This window comes from Tinamus guttatus, unplaced genomic scaffold (genome assembly GCF_059628265.1).
Source record: "Tinamus guttatus ecotype Peru unplaced genomic scaffold, ASM5962826v1 Tinamus_guttatus_pri_ptg000211l, whole genome shotgun sequence".
Classification (NCBI taxonomy): Eukaryota; Metazoa; Chordata; class Aves; order Tinamiformes; family Tinamidae; genus Tinamus; species Tinamus guttatus.
The window spans coordinates 4193125-4203169 of record NW_028288745.1 but is presented as its reverse complement, the minus strand read 5'-3'; positions in this window follow the sequence as shown (position 1 = coordinate 4203169).

Below are 10045 nucleotides of genomic sequence, written 5' to 3'. Positions count from 1 at the left end.
GAGAGGAGTGCTGGCAGGTCTGAGCCCGCTGTACGCTAAAGGACACTGCTCCCCTGGCCAGGCTCTTTGCTGCGGTGGTGGGAACGCGAAGGGTCCAAGGAGGCCATGCTGCCCCGCTGGGGAGGACGCAGTGGAGTCTCAGCCCTCTCAAAGTATCATCCCAGATATAGCCCATCAGGTCACAGCTGTAGATCGTGGGCACCATCCTCCCTCCTTCTCCATAGGGGTACCCGTCAGGAGGACGTGCAGCCTTACGGGCAGGCAGGGAGGGCTCCTGGCCCCACAGGCTTGGCTCTGGAAGGCACAATCCACATCGCTCACCAGGCTTCTGCCCCACACAGGGAGAAGATCCCAAATAACTGCCAAACTTTCCCATTGGCACCCTCCAACCTGGCCACAGCATTTCATGCTCCTCTGCTAGGCTGGTACAATTTTATAGGCCTTTAAAGATCAGTCCAAAACAAAACACTGCTTCAGCCTTTAAATAACACCTGACCCGAAGAGAAAAACACCTAAGGAGCATTTAGCAAATACCAGGAAATTACACACTGTGGCCTGGGAGACACATCTTGAGACAAGGGCATAAAACAAAGCACTCTCCCTTATCAGCCCTGCTGACTGCACCCATGCACGTCCTCACTCGCCAGCGGAAGGCTGCGGAGGAGCAGCGAGTGCAGGGGATGCTGTTTCTGTGGCCATTGCCCAGGGCCAGGCTCCCAGAGGCTGTTGCCCTCCCTCCTAGCAGCACGAAACCCTCCTGCCTCGCTCCCTGCCCCTCTCTGAGCTGCGGGACGCACCCAGGAGGCGGCTGCTGTGTCGCTGGGGACGGAGAAGGGCTGACCCGGGCGCTGCGAGGACGTGCAGCTGGGACAGCCTCTCCTGGCACCAGCTTCTCCCCGGGCCCATCTTGCCAGCAGAGGCCCCCTCCTCTTCCTCCCACTGCGCCCTGCACAGCTGGCCCGGCCTTGGGACCAGCCCAGCAAATCCCCCGGGTGTGCGGGGGACACGAGCAGGGGACCTGCTGCAAAGAGGGGCCCTGGGGCTGAGCTCAGCTGCCCACCTTATTGCTCCTTCTCCCCTGCCCCAACACGCCTTCCAGGAAAGCCCTTGCACTCCCATCTCCCCCCCGCCACAAGTCCTCCTCCAAAAGGACACGCGACGGAGATGACATTCCCTTCAGGTAATAAGGGCTGCCACTTTGGCAGAGTTACTGCTAAGGAGCTGAGAGCACCCTTGAAGGACCACGTGCGTCAGGGCTTGGATGAATCAGCTCAGCATGAGCCTGAGCCTGAGCCTGACCCTGCAGCAGCCCCGTTTCCTCTCCCAGAGCACCCACTGCGACCTCTCTAAGACACAGGGAGAAGCCAAGCTTGTTTCCAGGGGCAGATTCCCAGAAATGGTGTCCCACAGCACAGCCTGAGGAAAATCTTCTTTCCCATGTCTCTGCAACACACAGCCCGGCCTCGCGGATGACCAAAGTCATGGCCTGCGTAACCCAGTTCAAAGATGCAGCCTTTTAGGAAAAGACACGTCTTTGCGACATCGTCCTGGCCAAAGGGCTGACTCACCACTCTGGCACGCAGTAAATTTGCTGCTCACAAAGTTTTGCAAGGGAGGCACCTCTGGACTCACCCAGTCACCTTTTAGCTTCTCTTGACCAAGCTAAAGAGGAGCTCTGTGAGGCAGGGCTGGTTTTCCCTGCTTTGGCTCATTCTTGCAGTTTCTTGCTGAACCTGCTCTTCTCTGCAGAAGGCAGCAGATTCTAGGAACACATTCACACAATTCACGCAGTCAAACATCACACAATTTCCCTGTCAATCTCAGGTGTTTTCCATTTATACATGCACCTGCAACAACAGCAGTTTTCCATAATTTCTAAGTGCTTAGAGTTCCTGTTCAGTTTTCTTTCTGAAGGAACAAGACTTTTGATTGGCCCATAAAGGCCTTTTTTTTTTCTCTCCTGGTTTGGGTTTGCTAATGAAAAATGATTATTGTTCTAGTTCCCAGAGTCACAAACAATAGAAAAAGATACAATTTGTGTAATTTTCTTTCCAAATTCCCAAATCTCTCCCTCATCAGCCATCTTGATTAACATCCCCTTAGACACCTAATCTTAATCACTACAGAAGTTCTGAATAACACTGGGCTATAAACCAGGCCAAGATACACCTCTACACTGCTGTTTTACCAAAGTTAAAAACACTCTTAAATCTCCTGCTTAGTCAGTTTAAGTCCATTTAATATAGATTTTAGGACATTTTTGTTCAAATATTGATAGCAAATCACATTTCACACGACCTCATAATTCTTATGAGGTAGTCCTCAAAAAAATTCCATTAAGCTCATTAAATAAAGCCTATTTTTCCATTAGAACATATCAGCTGGCATCAGTTGTATCAGCAGTGCTACAGTGAGTCTGCTATCATCTGCACTAATAGTGTTTCTACAGTGACCAAAAGGTTAATAGTGCTATGAATTTACAGCTTACCCCTTCTTACGGTACGGCTCTCCCAGGATCCTCCTTTTATTTTACCTAAATGTTAAAAATTACTAACCTCGTATCAAGAGCTTTTCAGTCTGTTCCTACAGGAGCCCTCCTGCAGGCCATTTGCACTTACTTGATATTAAAAACCTTACATAGTTTTTAATACCAACCCAGGGCAGCGTCACATTTGCTGCGGTGCTTGCGAGGGACGCCAAGCAGCGCTCGCAGGGGATGTCCCAGCTCTGCCCACAGCTCCACTGGAGGTGCTGGGCCTCCATCATTGCTCCTTTTGTTCCCAAAATGTGTCTGTGTGGGGGGAAAGCAGCTGCTGTTGTCCTGTTCGTGCATTAGCAGCCCCTCCTCAGGCCACACACCTGGGCTGAAGCAGAGCTGCTGGGCAGGCTGCTGTGCTCAGGCAAGGGCTCTCTCAAGATGCACTGTCGCTCACAGCAGAGAGTTTTACCTTGATAGTCATCAGATCTAAGCATTTCCACTCCACGCTTTGACCTGGCGTGCGGTGTAATAGGAAGCCAGCCGCTGCTCATGTAAACACCCCACTCTGTGTTCCTTCACATCCTTCTTTGCAAGCTGCTTGCACTTAATACTTGATGGTTACTTAGAAACTCCCTGTGAAGACAGGAGTGGTGGTGGGTGAAGGTGGAACACCTCAGACTGGCCCCTCGGGGCCCATTCCCATGGAGTTGGAAGACGCAGACCTTTGCGCACACCCCACTCGCGAGCCCATCGCTTCACCCGAATGTGCCATAAGGTGGAGAGAGGAGGAGACACCCAGGGAGGCAAGAGGGTTGGTGCGTCAGACACTAAGAGCATCAGCCCCTGCCTGCACAGGGTACAGCTACCAGCTGTCTTAGCGCCTTAGCAACCTAGCTGTGCAGTGACTTCTTTTCTGCGGCTTCAAAGAACACGACTTTTTGAAGTGACTGAAGAATCTTCTGCCTAGACAGCTGCTGGAGGACGTGTAGGTACATGGTGCAAGGTTAAATCTTTTGTAGCTGCAGATCTAAGGAGATAAAAGTGCTATGCCTTAATTTTTGAAAACCCTCCTCGCTTCTCTGCTTTTCCGAGCGGCCACCCCAGAAAGGGCTGTGCCAGGGAACAGAGACTCCAGGTTTGTTTAGACTGCAAAGCTCAGGGGACATTTGGTCACTGGGGTCACTGTTCAGCTTCCTAGGCGCCTTGCTACTGCTCTGGCCACAGTTTAGTTGCTTAATTCTCTAAGCCTGCTTACAAAAGGCAGCCTGGAAGCAGCAAACATCCGTCAATGTCTGCCTCCAGGGCATGGCTGCTATTTAAAAGGTGATGTCTGACAGGTCTGTGGCTTGGAGAGCGTCAGGATTGCAGGCGAGAGAAATACAAACGCAAGGACAAGCATCTGCAGCAGAGAAACAGCAACCATTCAAAGCACCTTGTGATGCCAGCCTGCTAAATGCAACGGCAGAGTTGACCTGGGGTAGACATAAATGCCCTTGATGTGGCGCTAACCGGGCCGGTAGTTCTGCCAAGCCCAGGTACTCAATGGATCCTCAGCCCTGACGTGTCCCTCTCCTAGGCCTGGGGACAGCTAGTTTAGCAGTCACCTAAACAAGGCCGTAGAATAAAACTGCACTGAAAAAATAGCTGAATTTAGCCTGGAGTTCCTTGGTCTGTTTCCTGGAAGTGAATTAGACAGAAGGAAACTGCAAAAGTGGCAGACCCCCAACGTTGCAAAATTTGAAACTGAAGCTGTAGGAAAAAGGCACTTGTTGAAGTGGACCCCTGCCCAGAAATATGTACTAGTACATAACAGACATGCAAAAAATCACTGGAGCCACATGCTTATGTTATTTAAAATCTGCACTGCAGGAGTGCTTAAAACCCAAGCAGATTCAAGCTCTGCTGTGCCACAGAAAAAAATACAGAGAAAGAGCTGGGTGCAGAATCGATGGCACATGGCATGTGGCTGTGCCCTGCAGCCGACAGCCAGAGCTGAGAGCACATCTAAGGCTTCATCATTTAGACACTTCTGCCTCTAGGCAAACAGGCTCTCCAAAAAAAGACACACACACACAAAAAGAAATTCCACGCTGTTTTATTTCATCCTCTTGAACTTCTCAGTAGGGTGCCTGTGGCTGCAATCTCACTGTCTCTTCTGAAACTGTGTTTGCTCTTGCAATCTTCCGGCCCAAGTGCTTTGGGTGTTTCAGCTGGGAGAAGCAGGTTTAACGCAGAAGCAACTATATGGGCTTTGGCACTTGTTTTGAGTGAGCTTCCAGTATCCATAACTAGCTCTTTTAATACAGGACCACTTGGAAATTTCCACAGGATGAGGCCTCTAAATGAAGGGATTAAAAAGTAAAATAAATAAATGAAGAGATGCCAGGAAGAAATCCAGCTTCCACAGCCGTACCAGAGCACTTGCAGCCAGGAACAGCCCATGTACTAAGTGGTGTCATAAGCAGCTTTCCCTGCACCTGCCCCATCCCTTGCTTGGTGTCTGCACTGCTTTATCACTGCTGGGAGAGAGCTCCAGGTCTCACAGATGCCAGAAATGTTGCTGGACTTTGGCCAGGGAAATGATGGAGCTGGGGTGCAGGAGGAGGTTCTTCTCTTCACATTTTAAAAGCCAGATTGAGCGTCTTCCTAACCAGATGTCATCAAGATGGTGGTTGGAACTGTAGCTCGGCCTTCTCTGGCCAGGGTGGCAGAGGTCACACCTCTCGACACGAGGGGACTTCCAGGTGTCACTTGTGAGACCTGTGCTCTGTTGTCTTGTGCTCTGCTGCCCAGGCAGCTCCTGTGAGGAAAGGGACAGGCCCAGGCAAGGCCTATGAGAAGACACTAAGAAACAAGAGAGTGAATGGTGTTGAGGGCTAGTCTCACCTGGAAAGCACCATCACACACAGCACAGAGGCACGGACAAAGACCCAGCTCTGTTACACGTGCCCTATCTCCCTCCTGTCAGCAGACCCAGGCCATACAAGCACCTCTTGAAGAGGCCGTTGAGGGAAGGCCAGGCCAAGGATTGACTGGCAAGAAAGGAGGGGAAGACAGCGAGGCCATGAGAGCTGGGAGACAGCAGGGGACAAAGTGCACAGCAAATACGGAGAAGACGCAAGGCCACATGAGGAGACACCCCAGAGATGAGCCGTGGGAAGGAGAAGGATGCATCTCCTGGCAGCTGGACAAGACAGTCCATGGGAACACTGTCCGGCAGCTGGGAATCTCCTGGGGAATTCGGGTGTCACAGAGGGACCCCGTGCGTGCCCTGTGTGCCTTACTACCCTCCACAGGAGCACTGAGCCACTGCTACAGGCTTCAGGGACAGCGCAGGGGGACCTGTGCACAGGCCTCCAGCCTGAGCCTGCGCTCAGCACTGTGTCCAACCAGCTCTCCTGATATCTTGTGCTTGAGAGTCACGAGGGAGATGAGCTTACATTCTCGCCGGGCATGAGCAGCTAAAAATACTGCTAATATAATGAGGATGAGAGATGGTGGAGTAAGAAAGCCCAGAAGCCCCTTACGGTCATTAGGGGCTCCTGCAGCTCTCAGTGCTCGTCAACAGCAAATGTTCTTGTTTGTTAGGCAAAGAAGGAAATTGCCTCAGACACTGGCAGATACCTGGAAGGCTCCATATTGGAGTGATTTCTTCCTGTCTCCTCTCCATCCCTCTATTGGATCTGCTTTCTTCAATACCCTGGCATTTCTACTAACAAAATTTGCGGGGCTTTAGCTGCCAGCAGGTGTGCACAGAGCATTTGGTAATGCACCACACCAAACGCTGCTCTGGAAGAGAACACACCGACTATCTGCCCATTTCCTAGGCCAGAAGCAAGCTTAAAAGCAAGATTTCTCCTCATCAGAGGCAGTAATTGCCAAAAACACTAAAAACACTCGCAGCCTTTTCAGTGTCATTATCAGATAGGGTGCAGCAATTTCTGTCCTTGTTGGAGAGTCTGCCCCCTCTGATTCAGGCTAGCATATCTGCAGCAGAAGCACAAGATGGTTACTTTGTTAGGCACTTGCTGATAAAAGAAAAGCAGAGGCCTCAGGAGGGGAAATGGCAGAGGGATCAAGAGAGCCAGATCCCTGCTGCTCCCTGTCCTGAAGACACGGTGACAGGTACTCCTGGCACAGCGGTTCAGCTGCAGAAAGGCCAGAGAAGAAACCTACCTGTGTCACACCACAGCCAGCTGCCTTGACGTCTTCCCAAGATGTGGAGCTCTTGTCCTAACAGCAAGGCCATTCTCCCTTGGCAGAAGGAGAGCGTTTTGAATCAAAGAGCTGGCGTGAAACCCTGACCTGGTGCTGTCTCCCACCTGCCTCCCACCCACGCTAGCTCTAACTGTATTCTGCTTAATGCACAGCCCTGCACAGACACTGAGTAATTCCTGTCCCCTGTACGACTAAAGCAAAGGAAATTGCTAATTTAGGCTTAGAATCATTCCAGACGTTTTCGGGGGGTTTGCATCTTCTGTTCAAATAGATTTGGCCTCCGGGAAAGTCACCTTGCAATGTGAGCTGCATTTACAATGACAGGTAGCTGATGTAAAACAGGCTCAGTGGCAGTTTGGGAAGATAACTTGGGTAGCGAGAGGCCTGGCTCTGCCTCCCCATAGCCTCAATAAAACGTTTGATGTGCCTCCTCTCTGCACTTGATCACGTTCCTGCTGCCTCTGGGATTCATATTATGCAACTGATTGACTTTGCAAGATAGGAGAACAAAGTGTTTCCCTGCCCTGTTCCCTGATGTGCATTAAGTCTGTTAGGTTGAAAGGCTGCAGCAGAAATCCAAACAAGCCTTAGAGCATGGCTCCTCTCCTCACCACCGAGACCTCTCCATGAGGCTGGGGGCCTTAGTGCCGCAGCAGTGGTCTGAGGGCACCATCCTCGTCACGCTTGCGCTGGTCCGCAGAGCTCTTACGTTGAAGCTTATTGGTATGAGGACTGTGAAAACTGTGACATTTTCTGTATCCAGCAAAAAATGTGTTTCAATAGGATTTTACTCTTTAGAGTTATTGAGCAATCCCTGAAAAACCTTCAGATCAACTGGACATGAAAGAAGACAGCCTTAAGGCACACAGGCCTTAAGAGCTCTCTTGCCAGCTGGATCCCAATCACAAAAAGTAAAACATGTCATCGAGAAAGTGACCAGGGACTCAGGGCACTTCCTGCTCAAGTGAATGCTGTATCGTGCAAAACTATGGCTCTTAGGAAAGCTCAGACTGCTCCAGAATTTGTGCATATTCCCCACTGCCCCAGGGTTGGCATATTCTCATTTGGGATTTCCCAAATCCCCAAGTCCCCAGGACTGTTTTTTTCATAGGACTTTACACCATGAGGCTCATGCTAGGAGGGAAGGGGGACTGCCAGCTCAGCAGATGGCACCTGCATCATGAATCTTTGCAGCTATTCATGTGACATGTAAACCAATGTGACAGCACTGAACTTGACTGATTTATTCCACTTCATTCAGTCAGTGTTTACTGGAGAGGTTTGTGCTTCTGCTTTCTCCGTGCTCCTGCGCCCTGTACATTGCCTAGCTCCCAGGTAACAGAGGCTGAATCCTGCCATGCTGTTTTACCGCTTCTTAAATTCTCTAATAAATGCATGGTTGCTCCAAAGCCATCAGTGTGGTGGGGGAGGCCGACTGGCCTCTGTTAGTAATAGACACTTAAGCAGGCTCAAATTTTAAAGACATTAGCTTGAAAATCTTGCTTCTCTTTGTGTCACACACATCAAAGTGCAGTAGAAGCTGGAAGGGGAATAGGGACAGCTATAAAAAGGGGACATTTTCTTTTCTTCTGTTTCCCTTTCATATTGAATAGTTCAAGAAAGGTAGGGGGAAGGACATGCTACTTCCAGCCTGAGTCCAGCCCACCTGTGCAGCAAACCCTTCAATCTGAAGCATCACACCAAGCAGTAACATACCCTGAACCCCCAAATGACCTGAAGAATGCACTCAGGTATTATTGTATGGAAACATATAAGTTATTCCCAGTTGACACTTCATCCAGTTTTTATCCTGCTCTATTCTGTGCTTTGCAGCTGCTAATATTTTTTCAGGAAACCTATTTCAGCATTGGTGCAGAAAGACGACTTCCATCTCAACAGCTGAGTTATTCGACCCCAAGTTACTCACCCCAGTTGCACAGAACTTCCAACTCAGTGAAGCAAATACTCTGCCAGCAGCAAAGAGAAGTTCACCTGAACCCAACGTGGGGTGTGTCTGTTTACCACACTTCTTAGGCCCATATATGCTAGATCCATCACTGCTTTCCCATGGACTGGGCCTATGCAGCCAAAAGCCCCATTAAACATTCACAACAGGAAGCAAAGAGAAGACAGACAGGAGTGCCCATGTGAGGCATGAACAGTGCCCTTCCTGCAGCCCGCAGCACGGGCCACGCTCTTCACATCTGAGATTTACTTCAGACAGGAGATGTTGAGGGGAAGGGCTCAAAGTGCCATGGAAAGCTATAGGCCCAGGGCCATCCTGCTAATTACAGTGTGCTCATATAGCTCCACAGCTAAGAAACTCCACTTTTCTTGCTGGTCTAGAAATGCCTTTGAAATATATTCTAGGACCTCCCCCTCATTTTTCTGTCTGAAAACATGGGTTCATTCATACTGGTTAAGTAATACCACATGTATACAAACAATACCAGATGTTTGCTGATGACCATATGTTAGAAAAAATGTATAATAAAATTCAATGTGAGAGCTTACGAAAGTGGAAAGTAATAGTTATTTACAAAAACTTAAAGTAAATTTATGTTCACGTAATAATTTTCTCATACAGTTAATCCACTCAAGCTCTCATACTCACAAGCATCACAGTGGAAGTGTCCAAGGGGTTTGGATAGGATCATCTCTATGCGACGTAGCAGTCATCAGTTATTATGGAGTGATCCTTGGCCTCTGAATCCTGCCAACTTCAGCTTCCATAAATCTTAGGCCAGGTTGCTGCTCACTACTTGCTTCTCCAGCTTTGGAATACACGTCTCTTTTCCTGAGGGTCAAAGAGGAAAACGCAGGGTATGTATATCCTGCCTGCTCTCCTGGCAGGACGGGACATCTCCTGGTCTTATCAGAGCACAGGCCTTTTGGTCATGCCATAAACAGACCCCTTAACTTTACTGCTGGGAATAACATGCTGGGAATAGGGTCCTGGGAGCGGTGTTTTCATTAGCAATGCCAGTCATTCTTTTAATCCATATTCTGTGTTTACAGACGCATTTCCCCCCAGACTTCCCCTCAAACTTAGTATTTCTGCCACAAATTTTTACTTACATTTATAGGAAATAACCAGTATGCTCTGCTGTATTTAGATGTTCAACAACAGGCACTGTTCAACAACAGTGCTCTTCAGGAAAGCTGTAACCAACTGGAGAGAGCGCAGAACACAGATCTATAAGGAAAGATGGAAGAATGAGAGTTCATTCAATCTAGAGGTAAGCAGACCAAAGGGACACAGGGTAATGACACATGTAGCACCTAAATGTCATATCCATAAAAGGTTAGTGTTACACAGAGGAAGATGATAAATCGATCTCCATGTCA